This window comes from Protomyctophum parallelum, assembly GCF_964188405.1.
Source record: "Protomyctophum parallelum genome assembly, chromosome: 10".
NCBI classification, from domain to species: Eukaryota; Metazoa; Chordata; class Actinopteri; order Myctophiformes; family Myctophidae; genus Protomyctophum; species Protomyctophum parallelum.
This window is the reverse complement of record NC_139704.1, coordinates 34037795-34057297: the sequence shown is the minus strand read 5'-3', so window position 1 is coordinate 34057297 and position 19503 is coordinate 34037795.

The window sequence follows — 19503 nt, the reverse complement described above, 5'->3', positions numbered from 1 at the left end:
ACTTGCACGCTCTGCTTGCGCACTAGTAGGCCATTTATGGCCTACTAGTGCTCGACAAGCAAGTAGGCACTCGACAGAGTGCAGTTCTAGTTATGTATGTGTCCCCTTCATGCCCATATGGAGTTCTTTGTCAGGCATTCCCAAATATGGAGTCTATTTGTGATGTCAGAACAGGCCAGCTTCATATACAGTATGGAGCCTGGGCAGGGGCCCTGTCCAGAGCCTGGGCAGAGGCCTTTTGTGGTGGTTCTGGACAACCGTGGGTCCGACCGACTCGACACCGGGCACTGCACTCCCTGTGGGGGTGTGGAACACGTGCGTCGATGGGGCGAGTTACGTGGATTACAGACATACGGACACACAGAGACTTGGTCCAATTATAGATAGATATAGACTTGACTAGAGTGGTGTAGCCTGATTATCAGACGCAGTCCCCTCAGAGAGTGGGCGGGGTCTTTGGGCTAGATCCAGGCTAAGAGCGGTGCCCATTGGTCACTGGCCTACTTGGAACGATGCAAGTTGGATGTATGCCCCACTCAGTTATTATGTCTGTGTCCCTTTTATGCCATATATGGAGTTCTAAGCTAGAGCGGTGCCTGTTGGGCACTGGCCTACTTGGAACAAATGCAAGTTGGACGCATGCCCCACCCAGTTATTACTTGCGCAAGCAGAGCGCGCAAGTACTAGTTTCACCCAGGACGATATTCAATGCGTATGAACTGTCCCAGCAAATTACGTAATGACTACTTGTGCCTGATACAGCAGTGGTGCCAAATACCGGTATACATCCTATGTATACATAGGAGCATTACCCTTAATCCTCCCAACACTAAAACATATCGTCATTACGTCACCCTCGAAAACCAATTACACTCTGGCATCGGGTCCTTTAATCCACATCTTTATTACGTCATCATTGAGAGCTAGTTATACCAGTTATACCCTGACGTCATATGCTGGGACGGTGCATACGCATCAAAAGTGGTGCAAAGTAACCACAGTATACCACTAATCAACTTACAAATTACATATACATATACCTGAGGCATTTAGTATTAATATCACTATTGTAAGTCAATCTAAAGCAATTGACAATTTAAAATAAATAATTTTATAATTATACTGTATTGTAGGATGCACACAACATAGCGGACAAATGTTGAATGGGATACACGGGTGTTTTTTTTTAGTAGTAAGAGTAACAGTATAGTAAATCCAAGAGTACAGTAGGTGGCGGTAATGCACATATATGTTTTCCAACCACCAATAAACCCAATAAGAAGAAGAAGAAGGAAAGTGCTTCTTATTTTGATAAGCTCACAAGCAGGAAGTGCTTCTCATTCATGTGAAGATCTTGCCTGAGGCAGCTGCATGTTACTGCTGCCCTTATGCTGTCCTTCATGGCTTACACATGGCATTGTCTGTAAGTTGCTTTTTTAGCATATAAGTGTGCATTTGTTTGATAGTTAATAGGTGCACCATTCTCATGTGTGAAATGTACAGTATGATTGGTTAATATATGCTATGCAGCCATGCTAACAGAGCATGCTAATATTGTTTAGTACATTTAAAACAGATAATTCAGTTATTTTAACAAAACATGAATGTCATGGTGGGCTACACCTGGCAGTAGCAGTGGTTGACAAAGTACTCAAGCCCACTACTTTAGTCAAAGTACTGATTGAATAGTAGGCCTACTAGAGTATAGGTTTAAATTTTCTTTGGTATTCTAAAGTACAAATTACATTTCTTTTCATATATATATCACTCATTCTTGAGATGAGGGACAAAAGTGGAAAAAACATGTCCCACACATAAGAGCCTTATTATTGTTAAAAATAAATTAATTTAATAAAAATAAAAGCACTTGCAAAGTTAAATGTAATACAGTTGTGCATTATTATGCCATTCATTTCATTATAATTGTGTTCATATGCCATCTGAATTAGTTAAAAGCAGGCACTGTACCCAAAAACGCCTGTATTTAGCCTGTCCCCAGCAAGTGGTCATAATTTCAAACTGCTAAAAAAGTGTCTAATACTGTCACAATCACATAAATATACATACTAAATTAAAGTAGATTGTCAACAACATAGCAAACAATATACACAATAATTTTAATTTATATTTTCCATTAGATATCTCATATCAAATGTGTGTCCCACGTCTCCCGTCAACTCCGTCAGGTTTTTTTAAAGTCTTAAATTAATCAGAGAATATTGTCGACAGATTTAGCCTGAAGACTCCTTTTCCAAGTCCCGTTTGTATTTGTTGCAACAGTGGAGCACCTGGTCTGACAAGCATTCAATTGTTTGATATTTTAAACAAACAATGTTGATATCAGGGTGGTCACAGCTTTTACATGTCAACTCCGTCAGGACATTATTATGATCTTTGTTAAGAATTCCAAAATAATGTTTATTATAAAAGTTTAGGGTTAGGTTTAGCTAACAAACAACAAACAACACAGGTGAAGCAAAAACAAAATGGCTACATTGTACTACAGAGGGTTAAGATGAAAACAAATGACATTTTGTCAACTCCGTCAGACGTCAACTCCGTCAGGTTTTGTGTCTGACGGAGTTGACATGTATCTGACGGAGTTGACAAAAGTGTTCCTAAAACAATAAAATTATAGTTTTTGAATTATGGGACGTATTCTAATTTGGCACACAGTTAGAGCATGCCTTAAGGAACATTTTTGGCTATAGGGCCATCACAGATTTGTCTCGTGGTGACCATGGCAGCCATTTTCCAGAATTGCCGCCATCTGATGTTATTTTACAATAACTCAAGTTCTACACCACCTAGGATCTTGATTCTGGTGACTAAGACTACATTTTCAAGGATGAGGGATACAGTGGTACAATTTAGATTTTCCCTTTGACCATGGCAGCCATTTTTCAAAATGGCCGCCACCTGCTGTTATTTTACAATAACTCAAGTTCTACACCATCTAGGATCTTGATTCTGGTGACTAATCATACATTTTCAAGGATGTGGGATACAGTGGTACTATTTAGATTTGTCCTGTGACCATGGCAGCCATTGTTTTTCAAAATGACCACCAACCTGCTGTTATTTTACCAATAACTCAAGTTTTAGACCACCAAGGATCTTGATTCTGGTGACTAATCATTACAGTTTCAAGGATGAACTTTCTCTGGGAGGGGTCAGGGCTTATTTCAGGTGCAGGTTGAGTTGCTACTGACAGGACATTAAAAGGAGGTGGGCTTTCTGGCCTTTGACTTGTCCCTTTCAGGTACAGGCGCACAGTTTGACTTCCCCCCCTCCTTTTCTTGTTTTGTGTGTTGTCTTTGTATTCTGTGTTTTTAGTCTATGTGTTTACTTACTGTTTTTACCTATGTACTGTACAGCACTTTGTGGCAGCTATGGTTGTTTTAAATGTGCTATATAAATAAAGTTGAGTTGAGTTGAGTTGAGTTCACAGGCTACTGCAGTGTGGCGTTGTATCTTGGTGGCCTCCTGCCAGTGTTTCTCCATCCTTCTCATGATGGCCTCCTGCCAGTGTTTCTTCATCCTTCTCATGAGCTCTGTGTTCTGGGGCCCTGTTGTTATAGTCAACTTACATTGTCTTGGCTGGAGATTGCTTTCCTGCAGGGTCCAGCCCAGTCTTGTGCAGATGGCTGCTGGCCCACCTGGAGGCCCCAACCTCACTTGTTCGGTTGGTGTGATTAGGTGGGGTGGTCTTCCCCAATCAGGATGAAGGGTTTGACCCTTTCAAACGGCAGTCTGGCCAAGTGTCTGTATTTAGTTGTGAGGCTAGATACAGGATACGATTGCTCACCCAGCCCCAGGTGACTTGAGGTGAAGGCTCCTTTGATTTGGTAACATTGCTTTGGTTGACATGCTGGGGACACAGAACGACACTGATGCCTTCAGTGTCTGCACATCCTGCCTGATAGTCCTGAAGGCAGATCTTCAGTCTTTTGCTCACTGTTCACTGCTCACTGTTCACCTCAAATAGGTCTTCAAGGTGTTTTCCTTTGCACAGGCTATATGGCTAGGACTCGTGCTTCAACCACTCAGAGAACTCCAACATGGTGTTGGTTGCTCCTGGGCCGCAGAGAATTGTGCGGCAGAATTGAGCTCTCATCTCTGGTGGCAGCTTGTTGAGGAGTCATGCAACATGTGAGCCGCATCTAAGTTCTGTGTCTCCCTCTGGGCCTAGGGTAGACACTTGCTATTTTCCGTAACACTATTTGGTAGGGCTGTCCAAACTTGTTGTTTAGGTGTCAATCGGGTCTCTGTTGGTGAAGTCGGGTCTAGGTGGTCTAGAAGATGAGTTAGTCAGGGGATATTAATACAATCTGGTAATAAATTCCTTATCAAGAATTTTCTTCACCAATGTGTTTGGAAGGGTGTCTACTAACATATCCCACATTGCTTTATATTCAACCACCCTAGGGGAACTTTTGACAGCTGCTGAAAGTTGGGGTCAATCAACAACCTATATAAGGCAAAATGTCAAACTAGGGAGTTTTCATGATTCTGAATGCATTCCAAGCATTAGCTATGCACAAAGAACACTCCTTGGGCTCACAAACTGAGGTCAGCACATTTGGGCAAGTTTATATATGGCCGAATTTAGCCCTCGTTTGGCCATAGACTCCCTAGTTTGGCCATAGCCACTTGGTATGGTACCCAACTTTCAGCAGCTGTCAAAAATGCCCCTAGGGTGGTTCAATAGAAACCAATGTGGGATATGTTAGTAGACACCTTTACAAACACATTGGTGAAAAAATTCTTGGTAAGAAATGTATTCACAGATTTGACATTATTCTGATAATATTCCCTGACTAAATTGGTAAAATAATAGCAGGTCCACCATTTGTGAAAATGGCTGCCATTGTCACAGGATAAATCTAAATAGTACAACTGTATTCCTCCTTGAAAATGTAGGATTAGTCACCAGAATCAAGATCCTAGGGGTGTAGAACTTGAGTTATTGGGAAATAACAGAAAGTTGGCGGCCATCCTCATCCCGATCCTAGGTGGTGTAGATTGTAGAACTTGAGTTATTGTAAAATAACAACAGGTGGCGGCCATTTTGAAAATGGCTGCCATGGTCACAGGGCCAATATAAATAGTACCACTGTATTCCTCATCCTTGAAAATGTGGGATTAGTCACCAGAATCAAGATCCTAGGTGGTCTAGAACCTAAATCAGTTAAACTTGTCAACTCCGTCAGATGTTCGTCAACTCCGTCAGATGTTCGTCCCGTGATGTTTTTGTTAATTTCCAAAGAAATAGAAAATGTGATGTTAAATATTTTGTGCATATGTATTGAAACACCAACTGAAATGATACGTAATGATGATTTTTTTTTTTTTTTACATGGTTTTCATGTTATAATATTGAAAATAGAGGTTGAAATGACGGATTTGAGAAATTGGATATTTCATAATAGTGTGATATTGGAAAAAAACAATATTAAAATAATTGTATTACTTAACTTGATTACTGAAAGCCATTATAAGATAACTGAGGACTTTATATTATTGTTGAAATTATCAAATTCAATTAAAAAATATTTTAGTGTGTCTGACGGAGTTGACATGAATCAGGTATTAAGTGCATAAATGTCCCATTTTAGAAAGAAATGTTATGCGAAAAACCTGTTCCTTCTCAATATTGGTAGTTGAGACCTGTGTCTACAAATACATCTATTTGATTTGAATGTATCTTAAAAAAAAAAAAATCCAGTTTGAAAAAAGTTTTGTCCCTTATCTCAAGAATGGGTGATATATCACTGCATTTCTGTCTTAAAATGTCTGACATTTTCCCTAAAATATCAGATCTAAAAACGATTGTGAGCTTAGATCTGCCTTCCTGCATGGAAATGTTGTTGAGTCAAAAGTACGTAGGCTATCTCTCTTTGAAATATAGGCCTACTGGAGTCCAAAAAGATCAAAACAGAATAACAACCATCGTGTTGTCTTAAATAGAGTGAGAGAAGATAAGACTGAACAAAGAGAGAGAGGGAGTTAAAGGAATAGAGCGATGAAAACAACATTGTAAACATACGGGCCCATCTCACCCAATTTGATGTCTTTACTGCAAAGTGAATAATGTGAAATACAAGACATATCTGGGAATTGCTTATTGGTTTCCAACAAATAATGTATTTCTATTCTAAATCCAGCCTTCGCTGGAAGGTCTTTGCTGAGCTGTCCAACAGGAATTCTTTATAGTATGTGAATTAATGTGATAAATCTGGGTTTTTGTATCCATTCCTGTTTCTTAAAGGGAAGAAGAGGAATAAAATAATTCTGGTAATTGTCTCTGGTCTTGACTGATATTAGTCAATAACTGCAACCTACAGGCTCTGAATGTAAGAACTGATTATGAGATATTGGATTTATTATTCAAAGTCTGTCTAGCAGTCATTGAAATACAAAACTGAAACATGAGCCAAACTTTCGTCCTTTTTAAAATTGCTTCTGGTATGTCTTGAAGATTGTCATTATTATTTATTGCTGGAAAGCAAAAACAACTTATTATTGTTATTTGGCTCCCCTGCTGACATCCAGACCAATTTTGACTCTCCTGCACAGACAAACTCTTTCAAAGCAATCAGAGAGTAAAAATGTAGATGTTTATAATATGATCAAAGCTGGTTAAAAGAGGTGGAAAGCTTACAGTATTCAGAAGGCCATTTCATGTGGTCTTTCATTATGATTAATATCAGCTAATTATTTTAATTCATTCATTTTAAAAACACAAATTGCAATAATAATAATGACTTCTAATGAATTTGACATTTGACAGTTTTATTTGAAAATGCAGGGCGAAAAGGTTGTTGCTAGACTCAACTAAAGAATTAAGAATTTCAACTAGAAAATATCCCTGCCAGTCCGTGTTGCCTACCAAGGGCTGTGTTGCGATATTGCCACCACGAGGCCGATTTGAAAAAGACAAATAATATGAATGTGATTTGTGACAGTAAGTCCTTAAGCTATTAGGAGTGAGCATGCAAAGTTTAACACTGATGATTGGTCCAGCGGTGCCTGAGATTGGCTGTTTACAGACGGACACAGGAGTGAAAATAATCCCTCGCGTTCAGGAGGTCGAATGAAGTGTCTCTGTGGCTGAATCATTTGCATGTTTCTCTCTGTCGATCCAGCCACTCCCACATTCCATCCGCCTCACCTCAGTTCCATCTACACACCTGTTTTTGAGTGGCGCAACCACTCCTATATACAGCTATGTGGGTCCCTGGGTCCCTGGCTGGGTCTGTCTGTCTGTCCGAGCACGAAATTGCGTTTGGTTGGTTTTCGCAAACAAGTGTCACTGTTGCACGCACACACACACCCACTTGGTAAAACTGTCATTTCTCGACCTTTTCGGACGTGGGGAGGCTCGCCTGAACCGGGCCGGCACCCTGGCCACGTTCCTGTGGGACTGGAACTTCTGGGGACCCACACACATTTGCACCACTCACTTCACACAGGTGTGGTTTTTACTCCCTCATTAGTTCTGGATTTCGTTTCCCACCTATAGACAAATTCAGAAACGGGTCTCATGGTCGCAGCTTACGTATTTCCTGTAGGCGGAGCTGACATAACTGTGGGGTAAACCTGCCTCTTAAAAAACCTCTTCTACTAAGGTGAATGGTGGAGTGAGTGACTGATGTACAGTCTGCCTCAAACGTTAGTCTTTTACCTACTTTTTACTAACACTATCATTACAAAGATGCCCAGAACATCGTGATGAACCTGTGTATGGCTGCTCCAACTGTAGTGGCAACATAAAAAAAAAAAAAACGAAATGTCAAAATATCCACCGCAGTGGCTGAGAGCAGAGCCATAGAGTAATGGTTGAGACAAAGCAGTGAAAGGTCCTGAAAGATACATAACGTCAGTCTTACCCAATACCCAATCTTTCTGTGTTATGAACACAAGGCTGCTGTAGTTTATACCCCATACTAAGCATTTAGAGTATGAGGTATAAAGTACAGCAGAAGAGCTTGTTCTGTTCAACCATACTGAGTCAAAATCTGTGGCAGAGTGGATTTTTGAGTTAATTATGAACACTGAAGAACAGACTGAATTGGCCTCTTCTGTTCTCAAAGAGTATGCCCACTTCAAAACAATTTACATACTTTGGCTACATGACTAACAAAATCGTGTGTGTGTGTGTGTGTGTGTGTGTGTGTGTGTGTGTGTGTGTGTACGTGTGCGTGTGCGTGTACAGACAACTGCAACCAAGATATCCATCGAGACTGAGAGAGACATAACCACACCAACCGTTGCCAGATCATGCCTGGTAAGGATCATACTCTCGTCTTTGATAGAAATATGTTGGCTTGAATATCAGTATAATGTAACCTCTCTTTGTTCAGTAATTGAACAAGAGAAAATGCTAAGAATTACAACCAACAATAAATGGGGTGCTCTGCAGAGCGAGTGCAGTATCTCCAGTGTGACATACACAGGACTGTGTAAATCTTGATTTGCAGTGGTCAGGACTCAAGGAGGCTTATTTAGATAATTCCCAATAGTACCAACAATGTTATTAGTTTAACTTTGGGGTTAGGGTTTGTCGGACCAATGGTACAATGTGCCATATTGGCCGAATGTCAACAGCCAGGAAGCTGGGTGTCTGACACGGACTACAGTTCACGCCTCCCCCTGGCCAGCCGGGGCGCCTGATGGAGGGGAATGGAACTGGTTGGAATAACGTGTTCCTTCCACGCACTACGTCCAACCAGGGAAACTCCCCCCTGTCAGGTGTAAAGGAGCAACTTGGGCATGAAGGAAGCATGAGTTCAAGTCTGTTGCTCTCCCCATGTCCCCCATATATGGGGACTAGGTTGGCGGAGGGTGTGTAGAGCCCAGGATCACATTCGATAATTGACACAGGGGTGAAAAATGGGTTACAAAATCGTGGGATAAAAAAATTAATATATATATTAAAAAAAGACTACAGTTCACCTCTTTTGCATTATTGGTGCCCCAGAAGTGAAAGAGATTTTGTAGGTGCACTCTAAACGGGCCCCATAACATCAATTTGGGGTTTATTGTATTTTGTATTGTATTATACTTTTCATATGACCCACTCACTTTTGGAAGCAAAGTCAAATAGTATGGAATATGTATGCTGTTTGAGGCTCGTTGTCATTATGACTCCCAAGTTCATGTGTGGTACAAAGCCCCCTATCTACTGTACATATAGTTCATGTGTGGTACAAAGCCCCCTATCTACTGTACATATAGTTCATGTGTGGTACAAAGCCCCCTATCTACTGTACATATAGTTCATGTGTGGTACAAAGCCCCCTATCTACTGTACATATAGTTCATGTGTGGTACAAAGCCCCCTATCTACTGTACATATAGTTCATGTGTGGTACAAAGCCCCCTATCTACTGTACATATAGTTCATGTGTGGTACAAAGCCCCCTATCTACAGTAAATATAGCTCTGCATTGTGTAGAGCTGCAGCACCCAAATGAGGTACATGCGAGAAAGTTGAAAGTGGAACACAGAAATTGTGTGAACCGGCTGAAGTGTTAAACCACATTTTAAACTTGACTGGCAATACTTATTTGCCATGATGCTGTTTTATTTTGAACATAATTATGTTTTCTATATTTCCGGGCATGCGGGCAAACACATAATCTCCATCTCGGCCTTCATGTCTGCCCGAGATAATTACTGGACTTCAAAATCAGCCTAGCCATTTAAATGGTTTTTTAACCTTTGGGCGGCAGAAAAAAGGCATGGGTGTAGCTGCACTTTAAAGGTCCAAGCTATCATTGCTGTACAGAACCAATTGTCTTCTCAACTCGCTGTTGTCATTTTGTACATTGGCCTTTTAGCTGAAAGGAGGAGTGTGCAACACTGAATTGAAAACCAAAACAAATGTTTTTTCACAGCAAATATTTTGATGGTAAATGCAGCAGAAGGTAAGAACATTGTGGGTGCGTTTGATTTAGGCGTCACTGTGTCCCAGCATGTCTGTCCATACTGGGACATACAGTAGAGTATCCAGTTATTCTTAGGCCTCATTTACACGTACCAAACACCAATCAAGCAAATGTTTGGTCGTTTTTTTGGGCCACCACAATGCTTTTCCAATGGGAGTCACATGGTTTGACCAAACATTTTTGTTTGAGGGGTGAGGGGCAGAACACCACCAGCAATCAGCAATCAAACATAATCATAATCAAGTCGTTAAGCCAAGAATTCCTCCTACTGCTGTTGTATTCTACTGGCTCTAGTGCCAGTAAGGAGCCCCCTTTGTCGTACTGCTTTCATTCGACGTTCCCCGCTGAAGGTTGCCAATTAAAACAATTCTTACAGTGTTCTGAAATACCTCATGTTTCTGTATCAGTGGTGCTCCATATTTCATGTCAAGGACCCCAAAAATAATTGGCCACCGACCCCCATCTGAAAAGATGTTGTTCCAGGAACTCAGCGAAGCAAAGATTTGAGTTAAAAACGTTCACTCTGAAAGAATATATGAAAAGATTTTTGCCACGTTTTCACGATTTTTCAAAAATAGCAGAACTATAAAGCTCGTAGCGCGCCACTCGGTGGCACGCTATGAGCTTGTAGATCTGCTATTTTTCAATAGCTAAAGTATAACATAATGCTTTAAAACACCAAAAGGGGTTCCCGCACCCAAAATGGGTTAAATACCCTCCCTGCCCCGCTTTTCTTCCCCGAACAGGCCAATCATGTTGGTACAGACACTCTGCAAAGCCGGATCCACTGCGGAGGCTATAGAGCGTCGCAGTCCCACCCCCTTTCAGAACGACGAGTGGCCCAGGAAATGATTCTCCATTCATTTTCTCCATAGGCTTTTCAAAAGTATTTATATAAAGACGGTTACGCCGCGGACAAAGCCAACTCGGATCGTGACAAATCAACAAACACAATATTTTGTGCCGATCAAATAATTTGAAAGAAGAAAATAAAGGCAGGATACAACACTTTGTTTTGTTTTTCTTCTTACTAATTATTTGATCGGCCCAAAACATTGTAATTATTGTCATGATTTGTCACGATCCGAGTTGGCTTTGACCGCGGCGTAACCGTCTTTAAATAAATACTTTTTGAAAAGCCTATGGAGAAAATGAATGGAGAATCATTTCCTGGGCCACTCGTCGTTCTGAAAGGGGGAGGGACTGCGACGCTCTATACTCTGCAGTGGTGGGCAGGGGGTTGCATACTTAGTTTAGACTAGTCATTGGTTAGACATGCGTTAAGGTTAGGTTTAGGTGTGCTGCCCCGTGGGAGGTTAGGTTTAGGGTGAGGGTTAGAGATAGGTTGTAGGACTAATGACTGGTCTAACCAAATGACTAGTCTAAACCAAATACTGTCTAAACTAAGTACTGCACCCGTGTGGGCAGGTACTACTTGACCATTGCAACCACCCGAGTGCCCTGTCTGTTGTGATACCGTACCATGTACATGTACAGTAGCATTTGGTTAACAAACCCCATATATAACATCTGAGCCTCATCTGGGGAATGAACACACACACACACACACACACACACACACACATACGCGCGCGCACACGCACGCACACCTCACCCCTCAGACATAATCAATCACTCTGCAGGAAATTTGAGTTTTGAGGCCCTGCAGATGTTCACCATGCTGCTAGGTATAGCCAGTCAGCAAAGAGACGGCGAACGCTGTAAGCATGTCACACGCACTCACATACTGTACCTCTGGCTCATTAATTATCTCCATTTTGTGTGTGTGTGTGTGTCAAAAAAAAATACTCAAGTAGTCAATAAGAGTTTCAGATCATCTCTCTAAGTCAGCTAAATGTGAAAATTGCAGCAATTTCCTGATTTTAACGTTGTTTTTGCATAATTTATGCTAACTATACTAATTAGGAAAGGTTGTATGACTTCACAATGGTAACATGATTTTCTGTACATCACAAACATAGACTTAGACTCTTAGATCACCTTTAAAAGTTACCTAGAAGCAAAGTTATTGCCATTTCCGTTTTTGGCAATTCATTAGCTATATAATAATGCTAATTACACATGCAAAACCCAACTGAAAAAATTTGAGACATGTTTTTTTTGGTATTCTGGGAACCCCAAGAATCAAGATATACCTGTCTCCAAAAATTTACATTCCAAAATCACGGGCATCAAAATCTGATTGATAGGCTCCTCTACACCTTCACACATGTAAGGTTACAGGTACTGCTTTCTTGGTCATGTCCACAAGTTCTCCCAGCTTCGGAGTTGTGAACGACAGGAAACCCCCATCCTCCTGCCAATCCACCACTACAGGAGAAACAGTCAATGCAGGGAAGGCGTACCTCCCTTCTTCGTCCCACTGGTCACAGACAGTTTGATTTTCCACGAAAGCCCTATATCCCCCAGCCCGCTTCCTTCATGTTGTTGCGTACGCTGAGAGAGAGAGAGAGAGAGAGAGAGAGAGAGAGAGAGAGAGGATCTCTCGACCCGCAGTCGGCTGGCTGTGATGATGCAAAATGTCAACCATGGCTTTAGTAGGCCTAAGTGAAAAACCTCTCTGCTTTATAAAACTCGGAGACATCTGCGGATAACTCTCCCAGATGACATGCTGACATTTTGTCAATACGCAGAAGCGGTAAATATGTCCATGTAATGAGCGATGTGCTGGGCATATTAATGTGTACCATGTACACCGCTATTCATATAGTGTTATCCCATTATGTGATTAAAAAGGCCATTATAATTTTCAAAACTTGTGACAGTTGCAGTATCTTTTCAATTAGAATCCAGATGGGAAGCTTGGGCTTCCAACAATATAGAAAAAAAGGTGGTAGGTTGGCAAAAAAATAAACTGTACAGTTTTCAGCTATACCTGTTTCTATGGGCCTCTAAAGCTATAACAACAGCATGCATTAGCACTATGACCCCATGCTGAACATAGCTGGCTGTTAAATCGCTCGATTCAGTCACATCTTTGCACATATACACATGCCATTAATTTGTGTACATATCATGTCCTCTCTGCTTCACATCAACATGTGCAAGAGAGCTATATATTATAGATGATGAGGTGATATGGTCAACAGAAATGAGCATGGCAGGTGTACAAGCTAGTTATGTGGCTCATACTTAGAGTGCTCTTACATAGATGAAGCTACAGAGATTATTAATTTGTGCCACATTAATGTTTTGAATAACAGGATGAATCTTGCTGCGGTAAATCATTCACTCTAGATGAGGTAATATAAAGGAGTGCTAATGAGAGGTTCTTCTTGCATACTAGATGTATGTCTTGGATTATGTTTTTGAGTGGTGCAACCACTCCAAGGAACGGCAATGTCCGTGTTCACCTATGTGTGTTCGTTAATGAGCACCAGTATATGACTATTAGTACCAGTAGGGCCGCTGGGGGGGGGGGGGGTTGCACCACTCAGTTCACACGGGTGTGATTTATTTTACCATTGCATTACCAATCGAAGCTGAGCACTTTAAATCATTCATACTTGGCTCCGAAAACAATTATTTCAGTTTGTGTCTTTGTTCAAGAAAAGTCTGACAGATCGAATCGCTGATTTGTTCAATGCCTTTACTCAGTGCTTGTATAGGACCATAGTCCCCACTCCCCATGTGATATGCAAATGTGTGTGTTGTCTGTATAATTATGGTAAAATATTTTATTGTTTTCAATAATCTGAGCCAGTGGGAAACATTCAGATGTTGAACAATAGAGGCCCCAGAATGGAGCCTTGTGAAACTCTGAATGTAATTTTTGTCCGCTTAGATTAGATGTATAATTACCTATAGACACGAAGTAATCCCTGCAATTTCTGCCCTGTGGGTGAATACTTCATTTTCACCTGAAGGGAAATTCATTGAAAATAGGGCTGAGTGAACATTGGGCCCAAAAAGGGGATCAGGAAATGTATAAAGGGACCTTTGGGCTTAGGGAATAGAGATGTGGGGAAATAGGGTTCAAAGCTGGGTGAATTGCACTGAGAGAACAATGGACTGGCTGAGGGAACAAAGAATTAACCTCTCCCTGAAGGTGTAACAATATAATTACCCAGTGTGTTAAAGTAGATAACTAATAATATAATACTTAGTCACCCCCGTACCCCCCCCCCCCCCCACCCCCACCATTGAATAACTTTACAACCTGCAGTTTAATAGAATTACAGTCTGAAATGTACAATTCCAATTCCAACCCAGAAGGTGAGGGTGAAATCAGTCATATGGTAGCTCTTCTCAGAAGCCTTCTTTCTTGCATGGAGTAAATATGTTGTTGGCTAGACCTAGTTAATTACTTAAGAAAAGCTATATTTTATTTGAAATAGCAATTGTCTTTCGCTGCTGTGTGCATCTTGTGTCTGTTTAAGCAAGTTTGATAATGCAAGAGCTACCAACTGTAGTTGTTTACTGAGATAATGCGTGGTCAATAGGCTAAGATTTTAAGTGATTTGTTTACGAAAAATAAATAGTGGCATCTATGAACTTGCCGATGCACAGAGTATTTGTAATGAGCTGTGTGTGTGTGTGTGTGTGTGTGTGTGTGTGTGTGTGTGTGTGTGTGTGTGTGTGTGTGTGTGTGTGTGTGTGTGTGTGTGTGTGTGTGTGTGTGTGTGTGTGTGTGTGTGTGTGTGTGTGTGTGTGTGTGTGTGTGTGTGTGTGTGTGTGTGTGTGTGTGTGTGTGTGTGGCGGCAGCCAAGAAAAGCACAAGGGAGAGCTTGTATTGAGTGAGTGAATGAGACTGTCAGTTTGAGGTGTGTGTGTGTGATCGCACAAAAGCAAGACATTTTGTGCCTGAACTGTGTGTACACACCGTGTGTGTACGTGAGGGAGGGAGAGAGCCAAAGTAAGAGAGACAAAGTAAAGGAGTTTGCTGCATTACACAAACCCTCTCCCTCTCGTAGACACATGCCTGACAGAACTAAAATAGGGTAGCTGCTCCTGAGGGCACATAAACAAAACCAAAACCCCGCAAAAAGCAACAGCATTGCAACGGGGACTACACTAGATTTCCTTCAGAGAGTACATAAGTAGCCATTTGCCCTTCAATGTCGTATTTTAAGTGCATAATCAAGTCCAGAGTAATTGAATACGTGGCTAGCATGCCAACTGATGACCGAACAAGGGAGGGAGGCGAGGGAGGGAGGAGTCGGATAGGAAAGAGAGCATAGACGCCACTCGAAATATGACAATGGAGAGGATGGAGTCAAGAGAAGAAAAACGGGAGAGGAGAAATGAAGGAAAGAGCAGGTTGGAAGAAGGGGGTGGGGGAGGGGGGGCATTGGAGCATGTATAAGCTGATAGAAATGCTGCCCCCTATCTTTGGCTTTATATATTTGATAATTTAGAGAAGCAGGTAGGGGAATTGATTTGGTCACAGTCATGTTGGCAGTGTGTGCCAATGTCTGTATGCATGCACTTTTGCACACGTGCGCACACACGCATGCATGCACACACACACACACACACACACACACGCACACACGCACCCTCCCTGTCTCCCCTGTGGAGAGAGCAGATAAAGGACTGGCTTCCGTGGACGGGGAGAGAAAAATGATTCCTGTCACAATACAGAGACTATCAGTTCTTTGCTCAACCAAACCATATAGCCTACAGTAGCTACCTCCATCCTCCTTCGCTTGTCTTCAACAAAGTCCCATGAAGCCAAGCCAACTGGGAGTTGTTTTTCCTTTCTTCTGTTGACTTTTCACCAACTTCAAGAGCATAGGCTACAGAAAGTTCTGGCAAGACAATCAATCTGGGAGAACAAACTGGTTCTATTTAGATAAACAACACCCACATAACATGTTCATTTTAGCATTGAAGTGCTTTAGTATTTTTCGCAAACTTTCAAACTAGGAAGGGTATGGCCTGGTCAGCCTGAAATGACATGCATAAGATCTGGTCATCCCAGCTTATGGCTCCGAGACATGGACACTTTCAAAGAAACAAGAGCAGCTCTGGACACATTAGCCAAGTTGTACAGCTTATACAAGACATATAATAGCCAGAATATGCCATTTCCATGCTCAACCCCCCCCCCCCCCCCCCATCCCACACACACACACACACACACACACACACACACACACACACACACACACACACACACACACACACACACACACACACACACACACACACACACACACACACTTATTGCCATAAGTGTAGCTAATGATTACTACACCGCTAATTCTGGAGTGTTCGTTTAGCTCTGAATATGTATAAAGATGTTAAAATGGTGACTGCCTAATTTGGGCCATAAATTAGAGACTGATATTGCATATAATGAGTATAATAAGGTTTGTACAATTGACTGATAAGGCAATAATGACTGTTAAATGTAATTAAAGGACCACTTCACCCATTTTAAACCTAATTGGTCCTCACAAATGATGAGATGTGGCACCATTCTACTTAATCTGTGTCTCAGAGGAGGAGAGTTGAGAATCCTGCTTACGAGTAACATCAGTAGGCAGGTTTGATCATTTCAAACTTTATTATTATTATTACTTGCGCAAGGATAGCGCGCAAGTATTGTGGTCGTGCTGGTACGAATGCACATATGCTTGGTGGTATACATGCATCCTGATGTTGATGGTGATGTAAAATAAGATATGTTTCAATGTCCTATACCACAGTATAGTACTTTCAACTTACAACTTACATACATGTAAACATATATATTTATGTTACAATAGAGGGTATGCACATGCTTAAAGTGAATGACACATCGAGTGGCAAAACGAGTGGCAAAGCAACAGGCAAAGTGAGTTTAACATTGTTTAATGTTTAATGCAATCAGATAGGACTTTTCTGTGTGGATGTATGGGGCTGTCAAGGCCAGGAAAGTAGTTTTTTGACACTCAGTAGGCGTTTCCTGCATAACTTCCTGGTTTGACGATGATGTCACGCGCATACCCTCTATATTGAAACATATCGTAATTACGTCACTATTGACAGCCAGTTATAACCCGACTTTAGTATTTCATTTCAATGTTTTACAGAGAGGCTGAGATTTGAAAGTTCGTAGCGGTCGACATTGTGCAGTTATTGTTGTTGTTATTAAAGGACCAAGCAGTCCTGAAAGGACTTTTTTTCTTCCGCCAAAAATAGCAGTTCTGGCTGAACCGTGCAGTCTGTTTTCGCGAAATTTGGAGATATGGAGGTAGACTCATTGAGCTCCTCATCCGAATCTGGTATATTTTCGGTTTTATACGCAGGCAATTCATAAATCTTTATACCCACCTTATCATTAGTTATCCTTGCGCAACTTGCTACAAAAACACTGAATGATTTTGCTTGTTAGCTCGGTAGGTAGAGCTCTTGCCTTTGCAACACAAGGTCATGGGTTCAAATCTGGGCACCGCCAACTCTGTGTATGAGTCTTCAAGAACCCTTACCTGCCCCCCACTATAAAAAACCGACCCTGTCACAATTCCATGGTCTTTTTCTCAAGTTTAGTCTTCCATGTTTCTTGTGCATATTAGTCGTATTGCTTATGGTCTTCCTGCTTGGTCCTGCCTTATCGCTGCTTGCAGCGATTTGTTTCTAGTTATTATTATTATTATTACCTGCGCAAGCAGAGCGTGCAAGTACTGCGATCGGCTGGGTTTGTATGCATGTCGGTGTACTCCACCGGCCAATAAGGGATCACCATTCTTGGTGACGTAACTAAGGTTCAAGGTTGGTATAAGGTCAATAACGGGTCTAAGGGATTTAGAACAGCAGTTGTACCAGGCAGTAGACACTACCGGACACTGTACTTCAAAGTACATAGCTTATATAGGGACTCAGAGCAGCAGTCATACCCAGACAGACAGCAGAGAGCTCTAGAGCTCAAAGCAGTAGACCTGGCGTGCTCTGCCTGCGCACAAGTAGGCACCTCGACAGAGTGCATTTCTAGTTGTTATTTTTATTATTATTGTCTCCACCAGGCCGAAGGCAAGGGGAAAGAGTTTTGCACTCCGTCCGTCCGTGTGTGTGTGTGTGTGTGTCCGTGTGTCCGTCCGTCCGTCCATCCGTCCGTCCGTCCGTCCGTCCGTCCGTCTGTGGACAGCTAATCTCCGGCACCGTTGGCTTGATCGCAGCCATACTCTGCACACACACTCCCTGAATGCCACAGCTGAACCTCAGGTTTTCACATTGGCCTCTTATAGTGCCACCAGGAGGCTGCTTTGTGCAAAACATTTTTTTGGACAGTACATCTACAGATTTTGTCCAAACATCACGCAAAATGGTACACACTCTCTCTAGAGCAGGGGTTTTCAACCAGTGGTCCGCGCCCCCCTGGTGGTCCGCGGAGGTACTGCTGGTGGTCCGCAGCCAGGCATTCAGAAAAGTTATATTTTTGCCTTTTTTTTCTTTACTTTTTTTTTACCTTTCTAATATATAATATAAAACTTATTTGCACTCTTTTTACTTGTTTGTAAATAATAATAATAACTTAAGTCGAATCTAACATTTCAAAAAGTCAAGTGCTCAAGGTGTCAAATAAACCAAAAAAAAAAGCTGACGGAGTCATCAGCTGCCAGCGGAACAACCATCCTGCTCTTCCACCCAACGCATGCATGCTTACCATGCTTGCTGCCCAAAGCAAGCACGGTAAGACGTTGCCATAAATTATTCATTCAGTTCATAATAATACGATTGGGAAAGTCAAATCTCCCTGCCATAGAGTTATAATATCTGCCGCGGATCGATTGAATAGTCTCACATAATACATGACGTATTCACTATTCAATGTGCAACTGCCGAAAAGGCAGAGCTACAAGCTCACAACGCGATGCAACCAGGTGCGGGCTCCATCGGGCCCGTCAGCGTCGCGTCTCCGTCAGGGAATGTTCCAGTTTTAATCAATGAAGGGTGGCTCCACTGCCCCGGTTGGCCGGTTCGTTTTTTGACGCACACGACGGAGGCGCAACGCGCCCGGTGGAGCCCCAGTGTGAGCTTGTAGATTGGCTATTTTTGGTGCGTGACACCGTCGTACGATGATGTATACATTACGCTTTTAAAGTGACGGTACACAATGAACAGTTCCCTCTGTATGTTAGAAAGGTACTGTATAAGGCGCGAGGAAAATGTATTGCAGGTTGTAGGTTGGTTAAAATAAAGAGAAGATTATTCAAATAGAATAAGAAAAAAAAAAAAAAAGATATATATATATATATATATATATATTCTGTTTTTGTGTGTGTGTGTGTGTGTGTGTGTGTGTGGGGGGGGGTGTCAGAAACAAACCTACTGTGACTGTCAAATGCACCAAGTGTCAAATGTGTCAATTTACAATTTACAATTTACAATTTAGGCATTTAGCAGACGCTCTTAATCCAGAGCGACTTACATTTGAGCAAAAACAAAAGCATGGGAATACATCACATAAAAGTATTTATCATGAAACATGCGTAAGCTAAGAAAGTAACAGTGGAATATCTATATAGTGAAACTATACATACACTTATACATATAAACTATACATCTTTACTACTATGCTATACATGTGTACTATGGCGTGCTA